This window comes from Peromyscus eremicus, chromosome 16_21, assembly GCF_949786415.1.
Source record: "Peromyscus eremicus chromosome 16_21, PerEre_H2_v1, whole genome shotgun sequence".
NCBI classification, from domain to species: Eukaryota; Metazoa; Chordata; class Mammalia; order Rodentia; family Cricetidae; genus Peromyscus; species Peromyscus eremicus.
Genome location: NC_081432.1, coordinates 19,714,161 through 19,727,872, shown reverse-complemented (window position 1 = coordinate 19,727,872; position 13,712 = coordinate 19,714,161). Strand labels below are relative to the sequence as shown.

The 13,712-nt window shown below is 44.1% G+C and overlaps 1 long non-coding RNA gene across 1 annotated transcript; it reads left to right on the top strand.

Annotated features, from left to right (window-relative positions):
* Positions 1–10,686: 10,686 nt before the first annotated feature.
* LOC131893950 (uncharacterized) lies at positions 10,687–13,490 on the top strand. The gene is made up of 3 exons (XR_009374773.1): positions 10,687–11,050; positions 11,874–12,007; positions 12,748–13,490. It is a non-coding gene; the product is annotated as an uncharacterized LOC131893950 (long non-coding RNA).
* The last annotated feature ends 222 nt before the right edge of the window (positions 13,491–13,712 follow it).

Below are 13,712 nucleotides of genomic sequence, written 5' to 3'. Positions count from 1 at the left end.
GGAGAAAATGAGGTCAGCGTGGTAGGACACTCATAAATGGGATTAGTAACCCCATATAAAGAGGCCATACAGCTTCCTATCTCTCTTTAAGCCATGCTAGGATACAACCAGAAGATGGCTATCCACAACCCAGAAGCACACCCTCAACCAGAACCAACCAGACTGGCACTTCAATCTCAGCTGTCCAGCATCCAGGACTATGAAGAATGTATTCTTAGGGGTGATACACCACACTGTGCGTAACATTTTGTTACAGCAACACAAACAGATTAAGACATTTTCGTTAAATGTCTTAGGGGACACTGTGTAGGAACCTTCACATTATCCTCACCCTTAGCCAAGTTCAGATGATGAGTCAGTCTCCTTCCCTGGACTTCAGGTCCTTGTAGACTACTGGGCCCTGATCTTAACACCATCATAAAAACAACAACATAATCACTGAAACTTACGATTCATTCCTATTCATTCCCACTTTCTCCGTCTCTCTCACCCCCCCCCCCACCACTTTCTCTCCTCCACCCACAGGAGTCTATCATATTATCTGGCATGGCTGGCCTTAAGAGGGGAGATTAAAGAGACTGATCCAATCACCTGAGCCTCTACAGAGCGCTTTCTCTGGCTGATAACAGACAAACTACACGTAGAACCAAACAAAGCGTTTGAAATGGTGCTGATGGATTAAAGATGGAAGGGCCCACACAGACAAGAACGTAGGTGGAGCAGCAAGGGATCCCCACCTGATAGCTAGCTAAGAATTAGATCGGATGGAGAGACCTAACTACAAGGAACTATACTCTGCTAACAACCTAAATGATCATGAGGAGCTGTCCTGCCCCCCCTCCCCGCCCCAACCGGAACTCCAGGGAAAGCCCAATTTGGGGGATACCTGATAAGATTCTATAGTAGAAAGTCCACTCGAGCTTATACCCTGCCAAGAAATGATCACGTTTCACCATGCAGAAGAGATCGTCGTCATTTGAAGAGATGACGTGGTTCATCCCAAGCTAAGCATTACACACAAGGCAGCATCTCACGGTTTCTGTCTTAGCTACTTTCCCTGTTGCCGTGATACATACTCTGACAAAAGCAACTGAGGGAAGAAAGGACTTAGTTTGTCTCATAGTTCAAGGGTGTTGAGTCCATCAGAGGGGGAAAGTCAAGGTGGCAGCAGCTGCTCCTGTCACATCCACAGTCAGGAGGGAGAAAACAACAAATGCATGTTTGACTCACTCTCTCCATTCGTACAGTCTAAGATCCCCTGCCCAGGGAGTGATCCTGTTCACAGTTAAGAGGAGTCTTCCCGAATCAACTAATATAACAAAGATACTCCCAGACAGACATGCTCAGAGGCCCTAGGACCCAGTGGTTCTAGGTTTTGCTCAGTTGACAACTAATCTTAACCACTGCAATACCCTATTGACATGTAATGATATACATCATCTAAAACAAAAGTTATGTCATTTTTTAAAAATTATTGAAAGCAATTCTATACTACCCTTTAAACCAATGAATGAACTCATGGGGATTCAAATACACAATCAGATTTTTCTGTGGGTTTTAATGTTAGTGAACTGGATATTGCCTTACTTAGGGTTACTATTGCAGTGATATGAAACACCATGACCAGAAGCAAGATGGGGAGGAAAGGGTTTATTCAGCTTATACTTCCACATCACTGTTCATCATCGAAGGAAGTCAGGACAGGAACTCAAACAGGGCAGGAACCTAGAGGCAGGAGCTGACACAGAGGTTGCCGAGGGATGCTGCTTACTGGCTTGCTCCTCATGGCTTGTTCAGCCAGGACCACCAGCCCAGGAATGGTCCCACCTACAATGGACTGGACCCTCCCCATCAATCACTAATTAAGAAAATGTCCTACAGGCTTGCTTACAGCACCATCTTAAGGAAGCATTTCCTTAATTTAGACTCCCTCCTCTCAGATGACTTTAGCTTGTGTCAAGTTGATGAAAAACTATCCAGCACAGGTATAGATCTATCACTTTCCATCTTCCAATAGCTTTTGTCTTGCAAAACAATTACAGGAGACCATTCCTCCACGGCCCTGCCTCCACCCCTCCCTGGTACACACACACTAACTGCTGGTTTGACTGTGGTGCCCTCATTGCTGTAGAGTTTATTGCTGTGTTTTTGCACCCTCAGTAGACGAGAAGGCAGGAAGGAATCTTGGTGCTGAGTGCAGGCTGGAGGGGGAAATGCGAGAAACCCGTTCTTGTACTTGGCACTAAGTGTTTGTCAGAACCATTGCAGGGGGAGAAATGAATCTGTCGCTAGCAGCGTTTTCATTCCGGATGGCCCTAAACACGAGCAGCTGGGCTGAGATTGCCTCCGCAGTGTTCACACGGGACATTTACAGCTGTCACATCTAAGCAAGTCTTGAAAACCATTTCTCAAAGGCAGGCTTATTTGAGACAAGCATCTGCTGACAAATGTTGAAAGAATAACAAAACCCCTCTGTCCTGTGGGTGTCTTGACCTTCGTGTTTATTAATGTTCAACTTCTCCCCTCCCCTCTCAATTTCAAAACCTCCTCACCAGGCGGTGCTTAGAGCAACCTGCTGGAGACAAGTGAAATCGAACAGATTCCTATACTTCTCTGCATGACAAAAGCCAACTCATTAAAAAGTTAGCACATCAATTGGCAGAAGGAGCAGGGAAGCATATTTGCTCAATTCTCTGGTGGACGGTGGCTACTCTTTAATTGAACCCAATTCAAACCCTGAACACTAAATCCCCTTATGATTAACTATGTCAGCCAAGAATACTGTGTGAGGGAATTTTTTTAAGGCACAGAAATTCCTTCACTGACAATGAAGATTTCCGAGTTGCCTGGACAGGAAGCTTGTAAAACCTCCCCTATACTGGCCTGAGTAAAGTTGGTCACTCTGGTTTCTCCACCATTAAGATGACAGAGATAGAAATTCAGCTTTATATAGTAAGAGGAGCAAATAAGAAAACTGATCTTTCCTAACATTGGGGAGACGGAGGCAGGAGAATCACAAGTTCAAAGATAGCCTGGGCTGCATAGACTCCAAAAAGAAAAAAAAAAAAAAAAGGTTGTGAGGAAGAAGGTTAAGGCTGGGTGTATATCTCAATTAACGGAGTGTTCACCTTGAATGCAGAAAGCACTGGATTCAATGTCCATCATTATGTAAAACCAAGCTGGTTCACGTTAGTAATCCCACTCAGGAGACAGAAGCAGGAAGATCAGTAACTCAATGTCATCTTCAGCTACATAGCAAGCTTGAGACCAGCCTGGGCTACAAAAGACCCTGTCTCAACAACCACAAACAGAAACGAAAAAAGCAAACTGGCTTTGTGCGAAGAAAAAGAAAACAAAAGGACAGAGAACCTCTCTGAGCGCTAACACCTCTAATTAACAAGTAGCGGCTGTGTCCTAGGAAGATGTCTAGACATTGCCTGGGTTAACTCAGCAAATGAGGGCCGAAGGAAACTGTTGCTCCTGACCAGCCCCGCCACACAGAAGGAAAGACAGCCACACTGACTGCCTTGCGTTCCATAGTAGTCTTTCGTTCCAATACGGTATCTTTTTAGGGATTACCTTTTAGTAGCTGTAACAAGCAATTTACACAATGAGTCCTTGACCTCTAGCTTGACCCCGACTGGACCTCCTAGTAGTAATATCTCTAATGATACGGCGCGCGGGAGGCCCTGGCTTGCCAGGTCAAGGTGGCCCGTGGGTGACAGAAACGTGCCATGCAGGTGTGGCGGTGGGCTGCAGGGCATGGAAAGTCACTCACACCCCAGGCACTGTATCCACGTGGAAAGAGGGTTTATTAGAAAGATAGAAAGATAGGGAAAGAGGAAGAGAGGAGGCAGAGAAGAGTGGAGGTGTGCACACTTCATGGCAGGTGAGGAAGGAAGGGGAGGAAAGAGCAAAAGGTGGAGTTTTTGTTTTTTTTTTTAATTTATTTACTATGTATACAGTGTGCAGGCCAGAAGAGGGCACCAGATCTCATTACAGATGGTTGTGAGCCACCATGTGGTTGCTGAGAATTGAACTCAGGACCTCTGGAAGAGCAGCCAGTGCTCTTATCCTCTGAGCCATCTCTCCAGCCCGAGTTTTCTTCTTAAAGGGAACATAGGATGGCATCAGGAGGACTCCAGGGGCGGGGCCCCAAGGGGGCGGGCCCCAAGGGGGCGGGCCCCAAGGGGGCGGGGCCCCAAAGGGGCGGGGCCCCAAAGGGGCGGGGCCCCAAAGGGGCGGGGCCCCAAAGGGGCGGGGCCCCAAAGGGGCGGGGCCCCAAAGGGGCGGGGCCCCAAAGGGGCGGGCGGGTCAGAATATTAACAGTATCTGTAACCGGACGCAAAGGAATTCAGTTAGGCCTCCAAAAGGCATGCAAAGAAACCGAAAGCTCTATATGAGCATTTGCCTCAGGCTGTGGATAGTTTTCCTGTTTGCCATTAAAAAGCAGACTTCTACCCTTCACTAACCCATCCTGTATATGCAAACACTTCCCTGTCCTTTCTCCACAGCACAGATAAGCAACACACATAAACAGGAGCACAAACTCAAACACCCATTCCCATCAGTTTGCTACATAAGAAGCAAGGAATTATTATCCATTAGCTCAACAACTTTGTCTTAAATACTAGGCAGTGTTCCCCCAGAACGACAGAACAGTTATTAACAGTTGGTATCTGATTGGGGTCTTTCTAGGTTCTTGGCCTCCAATATAAAGAATCGAAATAAAGGCTCTCACTGGTTACAAAGTAGCAGGGAAATTTGATTTTTTTTTTTTAAGTGATACTACAGGCCAGAAGGGAATATACTGTTAAGAGGGACAGTGGACTGTGGAGGGGCCCCAAAACAGCTTGACCACACAGCAGCCATGACAGGCTTAGGGGCCTAGACACAGCTTCTGTGACAGGCTTACTGGCAGGCAACACCCAGATGCAGGAAGAGCCTTAAGCTGATACCACCCAGGGATCCACCCAGGGGTGAGGAAGTACCTGACATCCCAAACATTCCAACCATTAGATAAGGTGACCAGATGTTCTTGAGTCTAGCACACACCTATTTTTGTTTTATAGATACCCTTGAATAATTGTCAGCCAATCAGGGTCCTGAACCCTGGAAATCCCCTCACCCCAACCTCTGCTATGACAAAATCTCTGACCCACCTGAGCTCAGGGCTCCCTGCTCTCACCCCTGAGTCAGACAGACAGAGAGACCAAGCTCGGAGCTTGAAGAGAATAAAGGCTCTTTGCTTTTACATGCGGGATTCGGTCTCTGTGGTGGTCTTTTGGGGGTCCCTGTGATCTGGGCATAACAGGACCACTTGAGTGAGCCCTGATCATGTACGAGGAGTTTTCTTCAATTGGATACAAGAGTAGGAGTTTGGTTGCAAATGGAGGTAACTTGGTGTGGTGGTTTGAAAGAAAATGGCCCCCAAAAGGGAATGGCACTAATGGGAGGTGTGGCCTTGTTGGAGTAGGTGTGGTCTTGCTGGAGGAGGTGTGTCACTGTGAAGTCGGGCTTTGAAGTCTCATCTATGCTCAAGCCACGCCCAGTATTTCAGACCACTTCCTGTTGCCTTGGTGAATCAAGATGTAAGAACTCTCAGCTCCTTCTCTAACACAATGTCTGCCAGAATGCTGCCTTGCTTCCCACCATGATGATAATGGACTAAAACCTCTGAACTGTCAGTGAGCCACCACAAGTAAATGTTTTTCTTTATAAGAATTGCCATGGTCATGTTGTCTCTTCATAGCGATAGAAACCCTAAGACACTTGGGTAATTCTCTGTTTTGATTAACAGGCTTCAATCATGTAAGCCTATTGTTCCCATAATGCATCTGATTTTAATCATATACATGCCCAATTATAGGATGGACAATTAGGAATTCTCCCTAGAAAGTTCACTCAGAACACAGAGTTGGTCTTATTACACATTCACCCAAAACCTGTCTAGGCAAGACCAGCTACTACCTTTAATTCCCAGATGTGTCCCTGAATGTGTTTGAGTGGAGACGGGGTGGTAGTGTCAATGCTAAGATGCTTAAATGAAGTAACTTTTCTCCATTGTTTAAATTTTGGTGCAGGTTGGGGGGGTGCGGGTTGCTAAGTACATTGTTCAAAGAAGGGTACCTGTGCACAGTGCCTGCAGGTTAGGGGGTCTTGGGCTGCCAAGTGAACTATTAGAAGAAAGGTGTAGGTAGACCATGCCCAGTGGAGTCCCAGGCTGCTAAACCACTCCCTAGGCTTACCTGCCTTCGAACTAAAAGAGTATAGAGATGAGGACTAAGAAAAGGTGTATGTAGATCATGACCATTGGAGTCCCAGGTGCTAAACCACTCCCTAGGCTTACCTACCTTAGAACTAAAAGAATATAGAGGTGAGACGGAAAACAGATTAGGGAAATTGAGTCATGTGATGACAAATGCCTTTTGCAACCAGAGAATCAGAGTAACTGCTGGCATAAAGCCTAGGGTCTGAAATCCTAAGAATATGGACCTCTGATGTCCAAGAGCAGTCAGTGTTCCCGCTCAGGAGAGAGTGACTGTGACCTTCTTTCACTTTTCTGTTCTCTTGGACTCTTGACGGGTTGAGTCTACCCACACTGAAGAGGGCAGCTGCTTCACTCTATGCAGTCATCCTCACTCCCACCTTTCCTGGAGATACTCTCGTAGACACACCCAGAGAATTAACCGCTCTGGAAACACTCCCGCAGATACACCTGGAGGTGTGTTTCCATGGTGATTCTAAATCCTGTCGAGTTGAGGATGGAGATTAACCATCACCACGGTCATGTATAACAGCTGATTTGAGAGGGTTCAAGAGTGGATGACCCCACTAGTCAAGATAACCCTTCTGAGCTTGGCCGTAAGCAGAAGCAAAGAAAATAGGCAGTAGTTACAGAAGAATATACTGTCAAGTACATATTTATCTCTCCCATCCATGGGAAAAAAGTCAGTGTGTTTACACTCCAGTGAGAAACAGCTGATAAAAAGGCAAAGGTTGCTCATACAGAAGGACAAAGAAATTTATGAACAAAGTCTCCAGTGACCCCCAAAGTTGTTTGAATTGCAGTGTAGAGGTAATAGGTAGACTTTGGTCTGAAGACAGCTAGTATCCAGAGGAGGGAAGCAAGGGTATATCAATCCAAATACAAGTTGATATATAGGGAAATACATTTTCATATGTACAATTGTTTCCGTTTGCCTGCTTTTCTCAGGGAGATAAACTATGCCAGCTGAGAGAAGAGGGTTCCTTTTTGGAGGACAGAGAAGATGTAAAACGTATAGAGTGGGTTCTGGGCAGCCTAGTGGAAGTTGGTAATCACCTACGTACTCAGGCAGAAAGATGCTCAGAATCCATTATCCCACAACCTTCGTGGATCTACTTTCTAAGGTGAAACACCATAATGCTTAGAGAAATTCTATACAAGAGAAAAAAGAAAACTACAACTTCTCATTCTCTACTTTTTAAAAAGATTTGTTTTATTCTCTGTGCGTATGTGTCCGTGTCTCTGTGTGTGTATGTGCCATATTTGTATTTGTGCAGATGCCCATAGAAGCCAGCAAAGGACATCAGATCCTGCAAGCTGGAATTGCAGACCATCATGAGCTGCCCGACATGGGTGCTGGGAAGCAAACTTGGATTCTCTTCAAGAGCAGCAAGCGCTCTTAATTGCTAAGCTGTCTCTCTGGCACTCTTACTTTCTACTTTCATGATTTCCAAATCATTTAATAATGATTGAATACGAACTCTGAAAAAAAAAACTGTTAGAAAAGTGAATATACTTATAAGGGTCTGGTTTTATTTTTATTTTTTGTAAGTTGCTAAAATACTAGCATGCAGCTCGTAAGTGTGAAATAAACAATCTAAACATTGAATGGGTGTGCATATATTTGTGTTACACATACTGCATAGTATCCTAGAGGCATCTACTTTCTGACCTCTAATAATAGGGCACCCCAAAAGTCTCAATGGAACTTTAAGCTCTAATAACTTCAAAAATATAAATGCTATAATCTTACCTCCCCCCTCCCAAAAAAAATTCAGCCTTTGAGAGTTAAATTATTTAAATTTCCTGTTTATATAATTTTGTGGATTCAAAAAATAAATTTTTAATCCAAATGTTTTGTTTCAGTGTTTGACACCATGAATAAGGCCAGAGAAAATAAAATTAACAATTTATGATTTAAAACACAGATCTCAAAAAGTAAGAGATGTGAATAATTCAACACTCAAATTATGGGCTTGTAATTTCTTGCCATTTACCCTTTTGAATCCTTCAGAACTTAAAATGACACTAGGTTGTTTTTGAAGACTGAGCCACAGTGGAAAGGTTCTCTCAACCTCTGGTTCTTCCCGAGACTGTCCGATAAGTTTCTCTGAACATGCCTGAACCCTCTTGGGGTGCCTCCTCCTTACTCCCACTACTGCTCGGTGTTATCACAAGCAAAATCTTGACAATCTTAGCCTTGTGAGCTGGTCCTGTTGGAAATGCCACCCACCATCTCTATAGGACTCTGCTCTCAGGAGATGTGGGCCTGTTTGTCTGTGAGCATAGAGGTCCAGCCTCCCTGAGGTACATGGCCCCTTGCAAGATCAGATTACGTCTTGCAATTAGATTCCAGGGTCAGACCTTTGCAATTAGAAAGGGTCTCACTCCACTGGAAACCTGAAAAAAGATCTCTTCCTTGAGTAATGATACATTCTTTGTAACAGCCCCAGGACAGCAAACGGTGCCTGGGGATGGGTGTAGGTTCTGAACAGAAGCACAATTCTCTAATTAAGTAACTCTATTATAACAGAGAGTCTTGCCCAAGGCTAGCTAAGCACAAAAATCTTGTAACAGCATTTTTTTTTTTTTAACTGAAAGTTTTATTCTGTTTCCTTTCACTTCCCATCAGGAAAATCACAGAACTGAAGAAAGGAGCATGGCAGAGGACAGAGGATGTAACAAAATGTGGCTGGGTGAAGGGGACACTACGAAAGTGTGGGAGGAAAACTCTAGACCAGCAGAGGAAGGCAGTTCAGTGCCCAGAGTCACCGGCATCTTGGCCCCTCCACTCTTCCTGACTTCCCCCTCGGATTGATGATCAGGGCTGGTTCTGCACGGTTGAGTTAGACCAGTGGCGAGCACATTGAAACACCAAGCATAGCTTCTTGCTGCTCTGTGAGCAATGCCAGCTGTCCCTTAAAAAACTGGAACTTTTAGAGAACATCAGACTCTTTTTTAAAAAAAAAAAAAAAAACAAGCAACTTGCGGGGCTGTTAAGAACTCTTGCTACTCTTGCAGAAGACCCAGGGTCGGCTCCCAGCACCCACGTTGGTTCACAACCCTCTCTGTAACTCTTCTTCCGGCCTCCTTGGTCACCAGGCACACACATGGTACATATATGTACATGCATGTAAAACACTAATACACGTAAAATGAGAATAAGTGAGTCTTTTTTTTTGCTTGCACAGTTGAGGAGTGGCGGCCTGCTTGTGTGGCCAGGGAAGACTGCACGCGGACCTTGTAATTTTCCTCTCTAGTGAGGAGAATCGTTTCAAATTGCCTGCCATGCCTTGCAAGTAAACAGTGGCAATTGCAATATAAATAAAACAGTTCTAAAACGTTATCAGAAAATGAAACATTAGTGGGAATTTTTCAAAGTAGATTGTTCAATGGGGGGGGTAGGCAAAGGGAAAAACTCTGAGCATTTAAATAAGGCACTTAAAAAATATGCTTTTAATGTTTTATAACTGAAGTTTTGAAACATAGAAAGCTAAGGGTGTGTGTGTGTGTGTGTGTGTGTGTGTGTGTGTGTGTGTGTGTGTGCAGTGACATCCTGGGTCCCTCTGTCTCTATTCTCTTCCCACCTATTGATTTTGTTTATGTGTTTCATGAACTCCAGGAATATATTTTTGTTTTAGTTTCACTTATTTATTGGTGTGTGAGAGTGCGTGTGTACATCCGCATTCACACAGAGGCCAAAAGAAGGCGACGCTGTCCCTCCTCTACCACTCTCACTACCTCATCTTTCGAGACAAGATCTCTCCCTGAACCTGGGCCTTACGGTTCCGTGACTACGCTGGCAGACAGCAACCCCACTGAGGTTTTCTCTGCTCTCTCGCTCAGAGATGGGGTTGCAGGCACGTGTCAGGCACCTGGCTTCCTATGGGGTACTGAGATCTGAAATCTGGTCTTCGTGACTGTGCAGCAAACACTCTTAAGCGCTGAGTCATCTCTCTAGCCTTGAGTTCTAGGATATATTCTTTCATTCATAAATGCTTGGGAGTGTATCATTAAAGATCACTAATTCATTTTCTTAATATAGCCAGAATATCTATACACACAACACATACAAGAACAAAAAACACTTAATGCCAAGAATCTCAAATAATGGTCTTGGATGGGGCTCTGACTCCTAACTTTCCCCTTTTCATTTATGTCGTATATGTCTTAATTATCTTAAAATTCTTGTCATTTGTTAAAGGCACTAATTCATTTGTCCATAGGATTTCAACAGTCTGTTACTGACATCTTAAACCCCATTGCTATTTAATAGACCTATCCCATAGTTCTTATAAAAGCCAACAGAATTCCTAAGTGCATTCTAAGTACGTATTCTCACACTCACAGATAAGTGTATCTCTGACCCTCTCATCAAAGAAAATTGTGTATACAACAGACAGAGGCCATTACAGAAAACGCAAACCCATCACAGTGCAGAGAACAACTGATCATCTACAACAGCTACATCTACAACACATATACCTAGGGCTCAGGGAACATCAAGGAAGGAGAGGAGGCAGACAGCTAAACAATCTGTGGGACAGTCTCCTAGAAGTGACAGGGAGGCTTCACTCATAATACTTCAACAATATGGCTGCCTGAGCAAGTACAGCAAACAACAGATATGTTAACCTGAAGAGAGGAAACTCGTGGAGCCCAACCCGGAAATGGGCAACTAAGGGATGCTGAGAGCAGAGAAAGAGTCTTCCCCTGGATGAGCTCCCTAGTGGTCAGCCTTGAAATAATATACATACAAGCAACACTAAACTGAATCAGCAGGTTGTATTTATAGACGTGTGTACGTGTGTGTGTGTGTGTGTGTGTGTGTGTGTGTGTGTGTGTGTGTAACAAATAAAAAGAGGCTATGACTTTGAGGTGGGAGCAGGAAGAGGAGACACAGGAGGGCCTAGAGGAGGAAAAGGAGAGAAATTATGTGATTGTATTTTAATTTTGAAAAATCACCACTTAAATTTGTTTTTCTGTTTTGTTTCTTTGAGATGGGTTCCTGGAACTCACTCTGTAGTAGACTAGGCTGCCCTGGAACTCACTAGATCCACCTGGCACTGACTCCTGAGTGCTGAGATTAAAGGCACACATCTGGTCCATTTTAAATTTTTAAGAAGAATTGCTAGTTAGTTTTAATGAAGTTTTCTTCTTAGAGCCCTCCATTTGAACAGAAGGCACGGTAATGCAATCTTAGTAGGTTTAACAATGTTTCTCTGTTAAATCTATCCAACAGTTTTATCTAATGATGAAATATTCTATACCTGTCCTGTCCAATATGATCATGTGCAGCTACCAAGCTCTTGAAATATCACTACTGAGGCTGGGAATCTAAATATCTTGTTTTGCTTCCTTTTAGTTCTCTTTAATTTATATAGCTGCATGTAAGCACGTGGTGCCTGATTGGACCGCTCAGTTCTACACCACAGGAATGCCACTAAGTTCCTTTGATCTGTTCTCCTTGGAGAACTGGGGTCTGTTCTTCCCTCTCTCGTTAGCCTAGATGATGCACTTGTGACCATGTGCACAATTGCATAAAACATTATGGCTGTGATACAACTTCCAGGTCTAATTCATAAATGTCCTTTCAACTTTACAGACGTTTGGAATCCTAACTCTCCAGGTGGCTTGTTCATCCCAGGGAACGCTAACTGTAGGAAGTCCAGACATGCTGAGAGTGCCACACTGGAAAAGTCACACACAAAGGCCAGAGACACTTCCACCTCATCCCCAGTAAGTCACCCAGCTTATAAACTAAGTCCATGAGGATCCCCCAAACCAGCCCTTCAGCCGGATTGAGTGTATCAATATATGATGGACAGAACAAAATAATGTTCGGCCGTTCCATACTCAACTCCCCATTGAGCAGAACTGGTAAGAATGAATGATTGTTCTTCAATGCCATGAAGTTAGTAGTATGGTTTGATACACACTGCTAACAGGGCAAACCTTGGTACCTGGGACTGAGATGCAAAAGCAGCAACACTAATAATAATAAAGCATGTGGTGTTGATACTGAGAATAACCATTGGAAAGAAACTCAAAAACCCTTGAGGTGCTTGATGAAGGCTGAGTGAATCCTTTCTGCACCATATAGATATACATAGCAACACATATTCTTGGCTTATATCCCTGAAGATATAAATTCAATAAATCTGAGGTGTGATTTGAGTATAGATATAAAACAAATCACCTGAATTGGATAATAGTTAAAAATTATTCATTAAATCCTAGTCAGCCATAATCTACACAATAAACAATTTAATGAGAGGTTTAAAATGCAAAGAAATATACAGACAAAAATAATCATTGCAACATAATTTATAATGAAAATTACAGCGAAAGATCTAAATATTCAGTAACAGGTACTTCGTTTAAAATACGGTGAAAACTTGCTAGTTTACGTTCTAACCCTATGATAAACACAGTGACTAAAAGCAACTTGGGGAGAAAAGGATTTCTTTGCCTTACAGGTTGGAGTCCATCACAGAAGGAAATCAGGGTAGACACTCAAACCAGGAACCTGGGTGGAGGAATGCTGCTTACTGGCTTCTTCTCCATGGCTTGCTTGCTCAACTACCTTTTCATACAATCCAAAACACCCTGCCAAGGGGTGGCATCACCCACAGTGGGCTGGACCCTCCCATGTGAACCATGAATCAAGAAACAGAAATCCACAAAGATACCCCCACAACAGACTGCTGGCAATGGTCGAGAGACATCCCGAACTGACCTACTCTGGTAATGGGATGGCCAAACACCCTAATTGTCATGCTAGAAACCTCATCCAACTATTGAGGGATCTGGATGCAGAGATCCATGACTAGGCCCCGGGTGGATCTCTGGGAGTCCAATTAGCGAGAATGAGGAGGGTTTATATGAGCGAGAATTGTTGAGACCAAGGTTGGATAAAGCACAGGGATAAATAGCCAAACGAACGGAAACACATGAAATATGAACCAATGGCTGAGGAGTCACCAACTGGATCAGGCCCTCTGAGTGGGTGAGACAGTTGATTGGTCTGATCTGTTTGGGAGGCATCCAGGCAGTGGGACCCAGTCCTGTGCTCATTGCATGAGTCGGCTCTTTGAAACCTGGGGCCTATGCAGGGTTGCTTGGCTCGGCCTGAGAGGAGGGGACTGGACCTACCTGGACTGAGTCTACCAGGTTGATCTCAGTCTGTGGGGAAGGCTTTGCCCTGGAGGAGATGGTAATTGGGGGCGGGCTGGGGGGGGCGAAGGTGGGGGGGTGGGAGGGGGGAGAACAAGGGAATCCATGGCTGATATGTAGAACTGAATTGTATTGCAAAATAAAAATTTTAAAAAAAAAGTGTTCTGAAGTGGAAGTACTCATTAAATGATAATGAAAATTATAGAGAAAAAAAAAAAAGAATGCCTCAAGACTTGCCCACAGACGAAACTGATGGAGGAACTTCCTT